A 17,132-nucleotide genomic window follows, 5' to 3' on the forward strand; every position below is an offset into this window, starting at 1 on the left:
CAGGGCTTTATATGCCAAAATCGAAACCTTGAATTGGGCTTGGTAGCAAACAGGCAGCCAGCGGAAATCATGTGGTCTGCTAGACAGTCTATGTACCCTGGCAGCAATATTTTGTTCTAGCTGCCATATCTCAGCTGTAGTCAAGGGCAGCCCTATGCAAAATGCATTGCAGCAGGATAATTGGGAGATGACTAAATGATGGATTACTGTGGCCGGGTTATCGCTATCCAAGAATAGCCATAGCTGGTGATGCAGCTGCAGTTGGAAATAGTTGCTCTGTGCAATTGGTGGCACTTGGGCTTCTAGGGACAGAGTAGACGCAAGAAGCCTGCCCAGCCTGCAAACCTCATTCTTCCGGGGGAATGCCATCCCATCCCATCCAGGACAGGCTGACTAACTAATTCATGGACCCAGAATGGCCATAGGATAACAGCCAGAGTGTCGTAACGAAACTGAGCTATGCACATGCAACAGTGAATGCATCCCTTTATTTAAAAACACACAGACCTCCCATTCATAAATAGTTTGACAGGGATAAGGCTGGCTAGGAGGCTTTCCCCTGATATACTGGTTTTTTTTAATATAAAATATTTTTCTCTATATAGGGAACATTCAAACACAAACTCCTATATTTGTAGCCTGTTATGGTATAACCCACCAAGAGGCAATTTAAAACTGCTCTAAGAGGGTACGCTTTCACTAACAAGAAATGTGGGAGAAAGACACGAATATAAAAGCCTTTTTTAATTTTAATAGAATATCTTTTAGCCAATAATGTGAGGTCAATCTGTAATGGGACACTATTGAATAAAGCAGGCAGGCATAAAGATTTGACTATCAGTCTTAATGATGGCACATTGTCAGCTTCAGAAGCCATAATGTACTCTGGCCTTTCTCTCCCTGCTTTAATGCAAACGTTCATTCATATCATCTCGCCGTGTCAAATTACACGGCAATTTAGTCCCTTACTTCATGGGTACACTATTGAATAGAACTGACTTGCCAGACCAGAAAATATATGTTTTATTTATTTACCTTGTAGATTTATGCACTACTCTTTAGTATAAATATTTCCAGAGTGGTCCTTCCAGTACAGTATTTTGTTTCCAACAGTAGCCATATGAATGTCTTTCACAGCCTACAAAGAGAACATCATAATGATAACCATCACCTCTTGTTTATTATTTCTGCCCCATAACACTGGCAGCTAGCACAACCAGACGCCGTCCTCTGCCCCAGCTGCAACAAAACATGTCTCTCCCGTATCGGTCTCTACAGCCACTGCAAGCGCTGTAACCTTCCAACAGTTTGACTTTACCCCACAAAATGCACTCCTCCATTGTTTCCCGAGACAGACGCATGCCAACCAAACATATTACCTTAGTTCACAAAGGCTCCATTTCACTACGATGGCAAATAAGTGGTAACACTACAGGTAGGGAATCGTAGAATTGAGAACTGAGATTCCTACATTGCAGAGGGTCATCTAGTCCAACCAAAAGCATCCATGACAGGTGACCATCCAACCTCTGCTTTTAAAAATCCCAAAAAAGGAGAGTCCATCACTGTCAAATGGCTCTTACCATCAGAAAATTCTACTTTGTGTTTAGTGAGTTGTGGGACAGTCAAGTTGCCAGCTGCATTTGTTTGTTCCTGTGCCTTTAACAGCAGCCAGAAACAAATAAATTAAGAGAGTGAATATTTTCCTGGCAGAGAGATAAAGGACTGAGGAAAAGAAATACCACAATTTCTGAGAGTTTGCCATTTTGGATAAGATGCCCCTAACTTCTCCACTTCCTTCTGCAGCCAATGCTCTTATCTCCTGCTACAGTTATAGGATAACTCATTGTGGTGTCTGCATTTTGTTCAGCCCTATCAGGAATTCCAGGAGTCCAACCTGCAGCATGAAGGAATATTACAAATTATTTTGATTCCAAAATCTTATCTGTGTAGTCGGGTTTTTCTATTTTGATTTCTGTTTGTCTGTTCTCTTCAAAGAATTCCGTGAGATAATAAACAATAACAACATAAATAGAAACCATAATTTGCTTCTATCTTTAGACATTCAAAATATCACCCAGTGTTTTGCAGCCAGTGCCATCTTTAATAATACATTTGTTCCATCAAAGGTTCAGAGATCTTTTTTCCAGTGCTGGCGAGAGCGTGCATTAATAGTTATTAATGAATTTATGAACATGCTTGCTAAATGCCATTGTGTTCACATAGGAACTTAAAAGCACAGGTGCTGAATTGCCCAAGAGCTTTCATTCAATTCTCAATTGGTCACATATTAATTTAGCAACCTGATATGCATCCTCAGAGCAGCTTCAAACACTATTGAAGGAGCACTGTCAGCCTCATGGAAAGTGGTGCTTCTTGCAATGTTCAAATTGCAGAGATGGCTTCCCTGGTCTGATGTGCAAGAGATGGCTTGATGCATATGAGGTTGCTAAATTAAATGCACTACCAATTAAGAATTGACTGCAAGGATTTCGACAATCCAATGGCTCTTTATAGTGATTTAAACCCCTCTGCAAACTAGATGATTCACATGTTGACTGGAGATGCAAGTTCCTCAGCACATGAGGAGGGCACCACTCAGTCACGCTTACAAATAGCTTGGCAGAGAACTCAAAGCATGGAAGAGCCCATAGCTCAATGGGGCACACATGCATTATGTTATGTACTGAAGTTCTCACCCTGGGCCAGCAGGGGGATACTGTAGATAGTTTTCACTCAGGTCCACATATGCAAATAAGGGATCAAAAGTGACGTTCAGTGATTGGATAGTTACAGGAAATGGTTACTGTTGCGTTCTAGTGGAGCTCTATATAAGCAGGCTGGCTGAACCCTTCAGTTCAGTTCTGTTCTGGCCTGTGAATTAATAAGAGCTGTTTGAAGAATCGCTGTGTTGTCTGATATGTTCACCCACAACTTAACACATTACATGCACAAAGCCCCAGATTCAGTCCCAGACAAAAGAAATGAAATGTCTGCCTCTTACAACCTGATGCAAAAGGGAAACAGTCTGGACCAGGGATCACTCAAGTATTTTGGATTCTGGGCTGGCAACACTGCTTGAAGAACCAGTAAAGCAGGGCAACAAAGAATCTATTTGCAGTCATTGTTCTTTCTTAAAAAAAATAAATCTGGCTGTTAGCAGAAATGGAAAAGCTCACTAATTATATAAGAATAAGTGATGGGCTACAAGATGATACATTCATTGAAAACCAGATAATATTTATTCCGTATTGGACCAACACACATAATGAGTCGGTGCAACCATTATTTTGTTTTCTTTTCATTATGTGATCATTACTGTAATTACGTTTTGTTTTCTTCCCGCAAAGGAAATATCAATTCACGCCAACTATTTAAATATTCTATATGAACGTATGTGAAAGACTCTGCATGAAAAGAATCATCTGAAGAAAAATTAAAAAGAAAGCCAGCAAGCCTTCCTCTTAGCCCCTTAACTTATCATTACAAATTAACAATTTTTGTTTCTAGTATCTCCAGCTGATGTATGTAATATCACTGTATTTTTATTTGACTTACTTTCATTTCATGAGTTAATTTCAGGAAAGTTTATAAACTATGCTATATTAAAAGAAAATCTCCTGGCTTTCCCTATACCGTTGCTGCTTTTATTTACTATGAGATTTTGTCCATACTTTGTCCCTCCACAAATTGTATGTTGGGCTAGTTGCTCCTTTTCAGAACTTAGCAATTACAACCTTTGCTGCCAACAAATCTGTTCAAGTTTGTGGATTGTTCTTGTCATTCTCCCAGTTGTGCTTAGCTTTGAGCACCCTGATATCAGAGCAGCAGGAAAAGCAATTCATAAAATTGCATAAATCCATAAATTGATAGAGCAATGTGATTAAGCTCCCCAGCGTGTAAAGGAGCCGACACAACCCAGAGCAAGATACTTTCTCGTCATGTGGCTTTCTGAGTGTCCCAGAAACAAACGAACATAAAAGCATCCAACATCTCCCTCGAGATGATGAAATTATTTGTTGCATATTACCGGGGTCAGAAATTTCAGGCATCGCATTTCAGGCAGTCGTATTTGATACGTCCAGCCTTATATTCATATTGTGTAGGGCTCTGCCTTTTCTTAAAACATACAGACGGGAAACAAACAAAACCCTGCTTCGTACTGAAAACGCTGCTTTTGCCTGATGGCAAAAATGCATGTAGCCGCAGCTGTCTAAAATTAATTCCAATGTCTCCCCACACACATAGACAGGCTTCTGGCTGCTTCCTCTCCGAGTAGCAAACAAGCTTCTATTTTGTCCTCCACTCTAATCACGATAGGGGGCTTCTTCAATGATTACATTGTTTTGGTGTGGTCAAAAGGTGAATACAAATGTTCGGTTTTTGGAAGGCGTATTGCTCATTGGGGATCGAAACTCATCATCCATATCAGAAACAGTAGTAAAACTGGAGGCCATCTGGCTGATTTACCTGTTAATGCAGAAGCAGCGGTCCCAGGGCCAGCTGGAGCAGGCTTGCCAATGTTTCAGAAGTCCCCAATGCTCAGATTAATGGCCAGATGTTTCTAAAAACTCAGCCTCACCAGTCTCCACTTTGTGGCTCCCACACCTTTTGTCAGGGTTATGCTTGCTTCTGAGTGTTTTGGTATTATTTTTCCCACTGAATGAAATTGATGTTTTGGGGTTTTTTGCACTTGTAAGGGGATCCTGGGCTGCATCAAGGAAATAGAAAGGGGCCAAATAGTGTCTAAGTGGGACTATGCCCAGGATCTTGCTATCAACCCACCAGCTTTTAGTGTGAAAATGGACTGGGTGAGGGGCATCACTGAGATGAAATATAGGGAATAATGGAATTCACTTGAAGAATGGGCACCAGGATAAGCTCTCTTACAATCAAATGAAATCATGGTCAGGATGGGAATATAAGCAAAGGAATGGAATGTAGGCTATATATATTATAGTAATAAGTATTACATTTAAGGCAGTAGATAAAGGATTTGAACATCATGGAAATAAGGATTCAAATTTGTTGAATTGTTTGGATTTGTTAAATTGTAGGAAAATCAATAAAAATTGATGGAGGAAAAGATAATAAATGAGGATAAGTCTCTTTTATTTTTATTTTTGCACTGGAAGGTTGGTCCTTTGATGGTGGGCCAAAAGAGAATGAATCAGGATAGGTTTAAGGAGAATGGTGGGACCTAGAGGAATGTTGGAGGCAAAGGGTGAATCAGGTTTAGATGTGGCAGGTAAGGAGCCAAGCCCAAGATATTTTGATAGGTGTGGATGGAGGCAGAAAGGACACTGGTTGATTCTGAGTCAGTCCCTGCAGATTCTGGCATTTACTGGCCTTTCAGGGGCCTCTGTCCCAAACCAGCTCCCTGAGAGGATTACTGGTTGCACCAGTAAAATGCTGACCAGTGGAAAACCCTGGGGAACAAAGACTGAGCTGAAACAAAATGACAGCCTTTCACGAATGCTCTCAGCAGTGCCAAAAAGCAACTCCCCTTTTCAGCATTTCTTCAGCCTTCCTTGTAAAGAATGTTCACATAATAATCTACATGGTCCACAGTTGTCTGCAAGTCCAATATGAGCAACAATGTGGCATTGTGATGTCATCACTTTCATTCAGTGATCACTGATAGGGTGCAATCCATCCATGTGGCCAATCCTTTTTTTTTAATATTTATTTATACAACAAGAAAAAACACACATACAAAAACACAAATACCAAATTACACACAAATTACAAAAATAACCATAGACACATAATTTTCTTGGCAAACAATAAAACATCTATTGGTCTTAACACTAAAGACCCAACTTCCTGTCTATTCCATATTTCAAATTCATATTACTTATTGCCAATACACATTTTTTTCATAATTAAACTTATTCTCAATAAATCTAATTTCTTCTATCTACCTAGTAACTATTACTGAAGTTCCTCGAATGCTGCAACAGAATTTAAACTACTATATTTATTTTTCAGATATTCTTTGAAAGCCTCACATTTAGAAACAAATTCCTGTTTTGATTTATTCTTTATTTTTTCTGATAAACCATCTAATTCAGCATATTCTGTCAGCTTTTGGATCCAATCTTGTATAGAGGGGATTTCATTACTCTTCCATTTTGCTGCGATCAAAACTCTTGCTGCCACTATAGTATATAAAAAGATACCCTTCCTCTTTTGTGGAATATCCAAATCTGTTATTCCCAGGAGGTAGGCCTCTGGTTTTTTATTGAAAGAGATCTTTAGCATTTTTTGCAGTTCTGCATGTATACTCTCCCAGAATACCTGTATTTTCCTACATGTCCACCACATATGGTAGAATGTTCCTGAGTCTCCGCATCTCCAACAATTACTTGACACATTTTTATACATTTTTGAAAGTTTCCATGGTGTTAGATACCATCGATGTTGCATTTTTTGAAAGTTCTCTCTAATAGTGTAACAGTTTGTGAATTTCCAATTGATCTTCCATAAATTTTCCCATTGGGCCATGGTTATTGAATGGCCAAAATCCTGGGACCACCTCACCATTGCCCATGTGGCCAATCCTTTGATGGACAAGAAGCAACAGCCAAAAGAAAAAAGGGTCCCAGGATCAGCAGTAGGCCAGACTGCTGATGGTGCAAAGTAGGACTGGAAAAGGGGGAATGATCACACAATTTAATTATGGTGGAGAATAATCAATGCAGTTCGCTGGTATACAATTTTGCTCAAATGACTGGGATAAGCAACAGGAAAAGAGGAATACGAGTCAAACACACACACTACTGTCCCCCCCCCCTTGGACTATTTCTTTCCTAGGAAGCTGCAAGAGGATCATTCCCAAAGGCTCAAAAGCATATTTAGAGCTCTAAAAAAATGGTTGGTGGAGCAGGTGCAGCTGCACCTCCAGGTTATGAAGCCCCAGTGACTATAATGGGACTTTTGTTAGCACAGAAATGTGTGTTTCACAGCCCAAGGGAAGCTGCTCTTATCCTACACTTGCTAACTTGGGTCCCATTTGCAATCCTTCTGATGGCAGTGGGAGCTTTGTCTGGCACCAAAGAAACAGAGATTGGCTCTTTGGCTGCCTCTATATTTATAGCAGCAGCTGCCACCAAATCTAAAAACAGAGCCATTGCCGAGAAAACAATGGGAGCCGAGTATATGGGCCCAGAGAATGATCCAGCAAAAGCCAAGCAGATCTGGTCATGCAAGCCACCCAAGAACCACACACAAGCAACAGGTTGCTTGTGGCATTGTAAGCTAGTGTAGCCCTCCAAATATTGCTGGACTACAGTCCCCATCATCCATGGCCCCTGCCCTTGCTGGCTGAGGATGATGGGAACTGTAGTGCAACAACATCTGGGGTGGGGGCATAATGCTGGCTACCTCTGCCATAAAGACGAAGAGTTGGATCTAGACATAGACAGTTGATATTAGTAGAATGGGTTAATCATGACTTAAGTAGCATGGATTTCAATGGGAATAAAGCTGAACTAACTTAGTCTGGATCCAACCCTAAACATTTAATTGTGGCATAAGCATTCAGAAACTTCTTAAGTTGCATGAAATATTACTTCAAATATTGAGGTTGTCCTGATTTGCCATGGGCATTGGAATAATTTGCTTGAAACACACATAATTTGCTTGACACACACGTAATTTAACACAGGAAATGCCCTTATACAGTTCATCTAGTTCAATATTGTTTGCTGGCATCAGGACTCTGGGATTTCAGGCAGGCATCTTTCCCAACCCAAGTTGGAGATGCCAAGGATTGAACCTGTGTCCTTTGACATTGCAGAGCTCCGAGAGTTGGCTCTCACCGAAAAACAATGATCGCTTGAAATGTCTGAAATGGGATTTTAGATTGCCGCTTCGAAAGATATGGCAATATAGTGGTACCTCGGGTTATAGATGCTTCAGGTTACAGATGCTTCAGGTTACAGACTCCGCTAACCCAGAAATAGTACCTTGGGTTAAGAACTTTGCTTCAGGATGAGAACAGAAATCGGGCGGTGGCGGCAGCGGGAGGCCCCATTAGCTAAAGTGGTACCTCAGGTTAAGAACAGTTTCAGGTTAAGAACGGACCTCCAGAACGAATTAAGTTCTTAACCCAAGGTACCACTGTACCCAGTGCTGTTTTTCTAGAAAAAGAGGTGCCAGAACTCACCATGAACACCTCCCTTGTTCTCTTATAATGGCAATGGCGCCCACCTGAGAGGTGTCAGAACTGAGTTCCGGTGAGTTCCAGCTGGAAAAAAGCCCTGCACATACCCATAAACAGTTATGCCACTTAGGTAAAGATAAAGGGACCCCTGACCATTAGATACAGTCGCTTTATTGGCTGAGGGAGCCAGCATACAGCTTCCAGGTCATGTGGCCAGCATGACTAAGCCGCTTCTGGCAAACCAGAGCAGCACACGGAAATGCGTTATGCCACTTAGTATAGGTTAAATAGCTACATTTTGGTGCAGAATATGCCTCGATTATTAGAAAAGTCTAAAGGGGGGCATTTGTACCTCTGCCCCTCAAAACAAGTTCCGTAAAGTATGCCCCATATTGACGTTTCAAGTTATGTAGCCGTCGTGTCACACAAACACACTGACATGACAATGCACACTCGTTAGTCAACAAGTCTGAAAATGGGATATCCCTACATCTGACAGTAAAAACAGCAGGCGTTAAGTCTACATAATAGAGCAGTCCAGCTCAGAGCAGAACAACTGATGCTCCTTTCATTGCTTCCTTGGAGAGAGGAGAAATGAAAAAGTACAAACAGCTCAGAGGAAGAACCACCAGTGTCAGGTTGCTTTCAGGATTGGCAATGCCCCCCTCCCCACTTCCGGGTTGTGGGCCTCAGGAGGTGCCTGGCAATGCCAAACCCTGATGCGACAGCACCCATCTGATGTGCATGCTACATCGGTCCTGTGGGTGTTGTTTTCTACAAACAGGGCCCTTTTAATGTTGATCTCTGTGTGCTAAACCTCCAGTGCTCTGTCAGCACTTCGGCACAGTTGGGGAAGGTTACCAGGTAACCAGCTGCACACAAAACAACTGCACCTGGCATCTCAGAACAGGAAACCCCTGTACTTGCAAATTGAAAGCCGGCCTATGAATACAAGCACTGCAGAGAAACACCCTGTTTCAGCGTGGATCCAATTAAAGTCAGCTGCTTTTTTTTTTTTTTTTTAAGAGTGCATTGTAAAGTGACTGTCAAATCACAATGAAAGCATCTGCAGGAAGCTCTGACCAAAAAAAAATAAAAAATAAAAAACCCACCACATTTCCTTCAGCTGTGCAGGGAAAGCTAATTACAGGCAGGTTAGTACTCTGCATATCAAGTGCTTGCTACAGAGGTTGTTCCCAAACAAGGCTGCTAATCTCCTGAGGGGAGTTTGAGCACCATATTTGTTCATTTAATTCATTCAAAGCATTTTGACCAAATTGTCTGCCTACACAGCACCCATTTTGAGGCATACCTGAGTGAATCTTTGTCCGTGGAGTTTTCTTGGCAGGGATACTGGAGTGGCTTGCCGGTTCCTGCTCCAGGAACCTATCCATTCTGAAGGAAATCAGCCCTGAGTGCTCACTGGAAGGACAGATCGTGAAGCAGAGGCTCCAATACTTTGGCCACCCCATCAGAAGCGAAGACTCCCTGGAAATGACCCTGATGTTGGGAAAGATGGAGGGCACAAGGAGAAGGGGACGACAGAGGATGAGATGGTTGGACAGTGTTCTCAAAGCCACCAGCATGAGTTTGACCAAACTGCGGGAGGCAGTGGAAGACAGAAGTGCCTGGCGTGCTCTGGTTCATGGGGTCACAAAGAGTTGGACACAACTAAACAACAATGAGTGAATCTTTAAGTCATTCCCTGTCTGTCCCTCAGTTTCAGCCTTTGGAACAAAAGGGTACTCCCCTCCCTCCTGCCCCCTTTGCAATGCTCAGCACTATTAGCTCCCAGCATTTCTGATCTTGCAGGGCAATTCGACCTCTGCTTGGCCTTTCTGGTCTCTGGGATCAGGAAAATGGTAGCACACATCTCGGTTCCCACACCAAAAAGAGGTGTGCCCCAAAGAGAAATAAGAGCACCTGTTCTCCCCATCCCACCCCCAGCCAAGGAAGACACATCTCTGATAGTTATTGACAAAGAAGCACTTACAGTAGCTCCCATAGTGCTCTGGACGCGCACGCACACACACACACACACATACACCCCAAACACACATCTAGCCTCTAAGCAGCTGTCCCCAGATTTGTGCCCTGCAGGGCAGTTACAGTAATGGGGGACCACATTCCCCCCATCAGTTTAAGCTCCACCCACATGAAAGTCATCACTGTTCTTCCCTCTTCAAGCACCTCCTTGTTCTAGGAGACAGAAGTGCAGAGGCTGCCGAGGTGTCTACTGTTTCCTCCCTTGCCTGAACAGTCTCTTCTTCCTCCACCACATCCTGCATGTCTCCCTCTGTCTTGGACTGCCCTGGTTCCTGCCTTGCTGGTGGCTCAAAAACCCATAGGTCGCTGGCCCTCCCCTCCTGGGTCACTCTCCTGGCCTCTGCCTCCACCCCACACTTTTCAGAGTCCTGCCAGTTCTTGACAATGCCTCACTTTCTCCAGAGATTGGAAGCAACCAATTATGTGTGAAGCTGCTGACTTGGTCAAACTGAGACAAAGCTCACTGTGGCTTTAAACAGTAGGATCTGCAGAACTTTGGACAGCTCCACAAGTAACACAGACGTTGTTCCAATCGTGGGAAAATCTTATCCAAGCAGTTACTTCCCAATGCAGGTATTTGAATGCATCACATTTTGTTTTGAGTCTTACATTGGAGCATCAATGAAAGGCCTTGAGTTGACCTTCTGTGGTCTCAGTAGAGAGTCTACATGAGAGCAAACAGTCTTGAACAACTGGTGTGTTGATTCAGATGGTTCATCTGCAAGGACTGTAACTTACTTGTCCATATTGCAGCATTATTATTATTATTATTATTATTATTATTATTAATCATTATTATTATTTATACCCCGCCCATCTGGCTGGGTTGCCCCAGCCACTCTGGGCGGCTTCCAAAAAAATATTAAAATACTGTACTACATCAAACATTAAAAGCCTCCCTAAACAGGGCCACCTTCAGATGTCTTCTAAAAGTCTGGTAGTTGTTGTTCTCTTTGACATCTGGTGGGAGGGCATTCCACAGGGAGGGTGCCACTACCGAGAAGGCCCTCTGCCTGGTTCCCTGTAACTTGGCTTCTCGCAGTGAGGGAACCACCAGAAGGCCCTCGGTGCTGGACCTCAGTGTCCGGGTAGAACGATGGGGGTGGAGACACTCCTTCAGATATACTGGACTGAGGCCGTTTAGGGCTTTAAAGGTCAGCACCAACACTTTGAACTGTGCTCGGAAACGTACTGGGAGCCAATGTTGATCTTTCAAGACCGGTGTTATATGGTCTCGGCAGCCGCTCCCAGTCACCAGTCTAGCTGCCGCATTCTGGATTAGTTGTAGTTTCCAGGTCACCTTCAAAGGTAGCCCCATGTAGAGCGCATTGCAGTAGTCCAAGTGGGAGATAACCAGAGCATGCACCACTCTGGCGAGGCAGTCCGCAGGCAGATAGGGTCTCAGCCTACGTACCAGATGGAGCTGGTAAACAGCTGCACTGGACACAGATTTGACCTGCGCCTCCATGGACAGCTGTGAGTCCAAAATGACTCCCAGGCTTCGCACCTGGTCCTTCAGGGGCACAGTTACCCCATTCAGGACCAGGGAATCCTCCACACCTGCCCGCCTCCTGTCCCCCCAAAACAGTACTTCTGTCTTGTCAGGATTTTATTGCATAAAAATCTTGAGCTATTTCTACCGCTTCTCTCTCTGTGGGCTGCGTAGATGTGAGTTCTTATTGAAAGCTAGGCCTCCTCTTTTCAGCATAGCGTTATCTCAAACTTTAGAACTAATTCCAGCCTAGCATTTGAACTTTGCAGGTGCAGATTGAAATGCATATTCCTTCTCCCTCATGTATGAGGTGATTTATTGAAAGGCATGCTCATTAGTACCTGTGGAATTATATTTAGCAATTCTGCCTCGATATATCCACAATGGATCTTGAATCCCTTTACTCACTCATTTTTTCAAGCCTACATTGACAAAGCTGTCCTCATGCAACACAAAACTCATGACGGTATTTAACTTTTTGCTAACAAAGGAATTAATATTTATGACAACGCTCACCAAACTTACATGCCCAAATGTATCTTCCTCATATGACCGCACTTCCCACAGGTCTACTTTTGTGATGTTTTATATTAGCAATTTAGAATAAGGGTTTCCAGTTTCTTTGATGGCCCCTTCAAGAGGAGACATGAATGACTGCTGATCTTTCTTTCCCCCCAAAGATGAACATAAGAACATCATTTGATTGTACAAAAAGGTTGTGAATCAACTTCAATCGGAGCATAAAGGCGTATGTGTCTTTTCAGTTCTCGCAAATTATGCATATTGTTTTCCTGTATTAAAACAAGCTGTAATTTGCCCCTTTGAGAAATTCTCCTTGATATGCCTTGTCTAAGGAGATGTGTTTCATAACACAATTTGAAAGTGCAATAGTGCCAGAAATGATGGGCAGAAGAAGGGTTACTTCTTACGGGCAGCTTCCAGATTTTTGAAATCTGGCTCTTGCCACAATCAGATAAAACTACAGATCTGGGTCACTTGAATTAGTTAAATGTCAAAGTTTTATGAACCTCACCTCAGTATTGGTTTGAACTCTGTGAAATATAGAATGGTCTGCAGTTGACACAAACTGGATTGTAAAAATCTATGTCTGCAATTCTGGAGACCGAGACCATATAACACCAGCCCTGAAAGACCTACATTGGCTCCCAGTATGTTTTTGATCACAAATCAAAGTGTTGGTGCTGACTTTTAAGGCCCTAAATGGACTCAGCCATGTATACTACCTGAAGGAGCTTCTCCACCCCCAGCATTCAGCCCGGGCACTGGGCTCCAGCTCTGCGGACTTTCATGGACAGCTGTGAGTCCAAAATGCAAAAATACATTTCATAGGTTTCCAAGATACTCCTGGATCGCCCCCCCCCTTCCCATGTTCTGTAACTATCTACAAAGAAAGAGTTCAAATAATTTTATATGTAGGTATGTATGTATAACAGGAGGACAAAATTGCCTTTATTAGGGAAGAAATTATATAGATCCATTAATTACACCAGGAAGAATGTTTAAACTGGCATGTATACAGTCTCGAAGGAGATGGGACTACAGAGCTAGCCCGATTCCCCCTCTCCCATTATTACATTTCTCTTTAAAGATAATTTGATTTTCCTGAGGTCAGCCATCAGAATGTAATTATTGTGCACCAAACGTGTTCTTCCCAACAGCTTGTTTACTACAGAACACATCCGCTTTTACCGGTACGTGAAAACCTGTATTTTGGTTAGGCAAAATTATGCACAATATTCATCACACGATTACTTACGTAGTTATAGAAAGCCTGATAATAAAAGAGCCTTGGGGAAAACCCAGATACTTGCACAGCATACTTAATCTGCCTCAAAAATACCTTTATCTGTACAAAATGGGAAGGAAAAGGGAATGCTGGGAGGTAAATTCCAACACCAAATATTTTTTTCCTGTCTTTTATGCCAGATAATATTAGTATAAATTTGCTTAACTCTTCCCCCCAAAAGGAGGGCTATTCTCTGAGATCTTTTACTTGAACTCCCTAAAACTATATGCCTTTTTTGAGACTTTCACATGACAGAGAATTACAGGGGTTAGAAGTGAGCTCCAGAGGGGCTGCAATTTTAAGTATTAGCCTTGAGGTTGAGCAGATTCACACATGCATGCTCATCGTTTGGTGACTTGCGTGTGTGAATGGATCCTCACAAATTTAACCCTGGAATTAAAATCTGCATATCACTCACATTGCAGACTGTGGTCAGACTAGGACGGCATGAGATAGGATGCAACCAGACAGACTTATAACCATCTCACTTTTTAAAGGTGGACAGTTAACCATCTCATTTTCATTCCCACCCCCCTCTCCTGCTGTATTATACCAATGCAGGCTCCAAGTGGGAGACTATATTTGTATGTTACCCTCCCCCGCCTCCTCCCCCAAAACAACTCACTACACTTAGAAAGCTCATATATTAGAACTTACTCCCTCATGTGCTAATTTTGAATCTTTGGAGATGTGGGGGATACAAAAAAAAATAAAAAAATTAATTCACTCACCTGTAATATGCGTACAATTTGATAAAATAAATCTCCCTGCTCACAGTATGAACAAGTCAAGCTTACCTTCAGGTGTACATTCGCTAGAAAATAGGATGCTACTCTCGTAATAATGTGTGATTTGGCGGGGGAGTGCAGTTTGCTCAGGTGTACGTCAGTCATGCAAACACTAATACTACAAAATAAAATAGTATCGTTAATTTGCTAGGGTGATGGCTTTCAGTCTGCCTTTTACTGAACCCTAGGGGTCTGCAGAAGCTCATTATCTATACAAAAAAAGGAGGACTCTGCTCCTAAGAGATGGCTGACCTGTAGCCAGTGATGACAAAGCTGTTGATCATGCAGACGATCTTGCATTGATCACTGCAAGATCTATGGCTTATTTCAGATGCAGGTGGTTTGCCTTCTCGTGATTACTGTCATGTGATGGGAAGAGTGGGAACATCCTTCCTGGCTCCTGCTCCTCCATCACACTTCAAAACGACCTTGACAGATGAGAGAACTGGGCCAAAACAAACAAGATGAATTTTAATAGGGAGAAATGTAAAGTATTGCACTTGGGCAAAAAAAATGAGAGGCACAAATACAAGATGGGTGACACCTGGCTTGAGAGCAGTACATGTGAAAAGGATCTAGGAGTCTTGGTTGACCACAAACTTGACATGAGCCAACAGTGTGACGCGGCAGCTAAAAAAGCCAATGCAATTCTGGGCTGCATCAATAGGAGTATTGCATCTAGATCAAGGGAAGTAATAGTGCCACTGTATTCTGCTCTGGTCAGACCTCACCTGGAGTACTGTGTCCAGTTCTGGGCACCACAGTTCAAGAAGGACACTGACAAACTGGAACGTGTCCAGAGGAGAGCAACCAAAATGGTCAAAGGCCTGGAAACGATGCCTTATGAAGAACGGCTAAGGGAGCTGGGCATGTTTAGCCTGGAGAAGAGGAGGTTAAGGGGTGATATGATAGCCATGTTCAAATATATAAAAGGATGTCACATAGAGGAGGGAGAAAGGTTGTTTTCTGCTGCTCCAGAGAAGCGGACACGGAGCAATGGTTCCAAACTACAAGAAAAAAGATTCCACCTAAACATTAGGAAGAACTTCCTGACAGTAAGAGCTGTTCGACAGTGGAATTTGCTGCCAAGGAGTGTGATGGAGTCTCCTTCTTTGGAGGTCTTTAAGCAGAGGCTTGACAACCATATGTCAGGAGTGCTCTGATGGTGTTTCCTGCTTGGCAGGGGGTTGGACTCGATGGCCCTTGTGGTCTCTTCCAACTCTATGATTCTATGATTCTATCACATCCCCACCACCAAGTCCCATTGCCATCCGCTCTTTGGAGGAGAAGGTCTGTAGGAGAGAGCCTGCTTCATTCATGAAGCCTCATCGTACAGTTTAGAACCCTCCAAACAACTAAATGGATTGCTCTTTTATTCTGAAGGCATTTCAATAAATAATATTTTTTCGGGGGGAGGAGAAATATTACCCTCTCTTCTCCAAATATTTATCATTTATTCCTTAGATGCGGCAAGAACCTTGAAAAATAGAAACCTTCATAGCTGCAGCAAATTCAATAGACTTGTTTTTTTACAGTTATTTAGGGTCCTCGTTGTGAATGGAGAAGGCACCTTAGGGTGCTCACTAGAATCTTCTGTACGACACACAAGCTCTGTTGTGGATGGTGCAAAGGAAGATTATAAACCACTGTGTTTCCAAATAAAAACGCCCAGACATTTCCTTGTAGATATGTACTTCACTTTAACCACATCTTCTGAAATGGCTGGTTCTTTTTAAAATCCACATTCCTTGGAAATTTGGCCCGGAATCGCTACATGGAGATTTATTTCTTAGGTGGGGATATGGACAGCTGAAATGTCTGAAAGCTTTTAGATGTTTTCATCTAAAATTGTGCCAAGGCGGGAAGGAGACTAAATCTTCCAAAGGCTGGGATTTATTGCCATAGTATAAAGGGGCTTTCTGCTTCTTCTTCTTTTCTTTTTTTAAAAAAAAAGATGACTGCAGTGTGATGGTTCTAGGTAGGTATTTGTTTTTCCATAGGGTACATCCCTGTTAATCTACTGCAGTCAGAGAGTCCTTCTCCTGGAGAACATTGTCTCCTAGAGCTGGGACAGGCAAACTGTGGCCTTCCAAATGTCGCTGAACTACAACTCTCATCATTCCTGACCACCAGCCATGTTAGTTGGGGATGATAGGAAATTGGATACAACAACATCTGATGGGCCGTAGGTTCCTCAAACCTGCCCTATGGTGCTTGTTTTTTCCTATAACTGTACGAATGACATTCGATGTCAGGACACTGCTGCATGGGAAACCACATTCACACACACACACACACATATATATATATATATATATACACACTGCTGCATGGGAAACCACATTCACACACACATATTATATATATATATATATATATATATATATATATATATATATGGTATATACACTCCAGTTCTGAAGAGGAAGAGGGTCTCTCTGTGTTAAAGATTTGGTTCGTGGTGTGGCACTGTCTCTAGGAGAAGGCTGATTAAAAATGATTCCTGCACACCTACAATTTTATTAATTGTCCAAGAAGTGGAAAACCATCTGGGAGCTTTTCAAGAGATGCCACTGAGTGCTGCTGCTCATGAAAAAGAGGAGCATCCCATCGGGATTTGATGGAGAATATCATAGTCCATCTGGGCAGAGCTCCAGTGGCATTGCCCTCGCCACATTCAGGACTAGTTCCTGGCCCTACCCAGGCCAGCCCTCTCTGCCATATATTTTCAACAGGCAGTCATTGGGCCCCTGTCTAGCTGTAGAAAGCAAAGTCCATTGGGTAGCTATTTGGAAGGCTGTGAAAGGTGAGGGATGGGATGTTTCTATATTT

At 42.6% G+C, this 17,132-nt stretch overlaps 2 long non-coding RNA genes across 2 annotated transcripts in view; one reads left to right on the forward strand and one right to left on the reverse strand.

Annotated features, from left to right (window-relative positions):
* LOC309343183 overlaps window positions 1–3,504 on the forward strand; it is a 41,361-nt gene extending 37,857 nt beyond the window's left edge. The window contains exon 4 of the long non-coding RNA XR_014157161.1: window positions 3,351–3,504. This is a non-coding gene — a long non-coding RNA (uncharacterized lncRNA). The remainder of the gene's footprint in view (window positions 1–3,350) is intronic.
* Window positions 1,011–17,132, reverse strand: part of LOC309343145 — a 29,707-nt gene continuing 13,585 nt past the window's right edge. Inside the window, exon 4 of the long non-coding RNA XR_014157099.1 lies at window positions 1,011–1,138. This is a non-coding gene — a long non-coding RNA (uncharacterized lncRNA). The remainder of the gene's footprint in view (window positions 1,139–17,132) is intronic.

The sequence above is a fragment of the Podarcis erhardii genome, assembly GCF_964252035.2.
Source record: "Podarcis erhardii genome assembly, chromosome: 5".
In the NCBI taxonomy this organism is placed as follows: domain Eukaryota; kingdom Metazoa; phylum Chordata; class Lepidosauria; order Squamata; family Lacertidae; genus Podarcis; species Podarcis erhardii.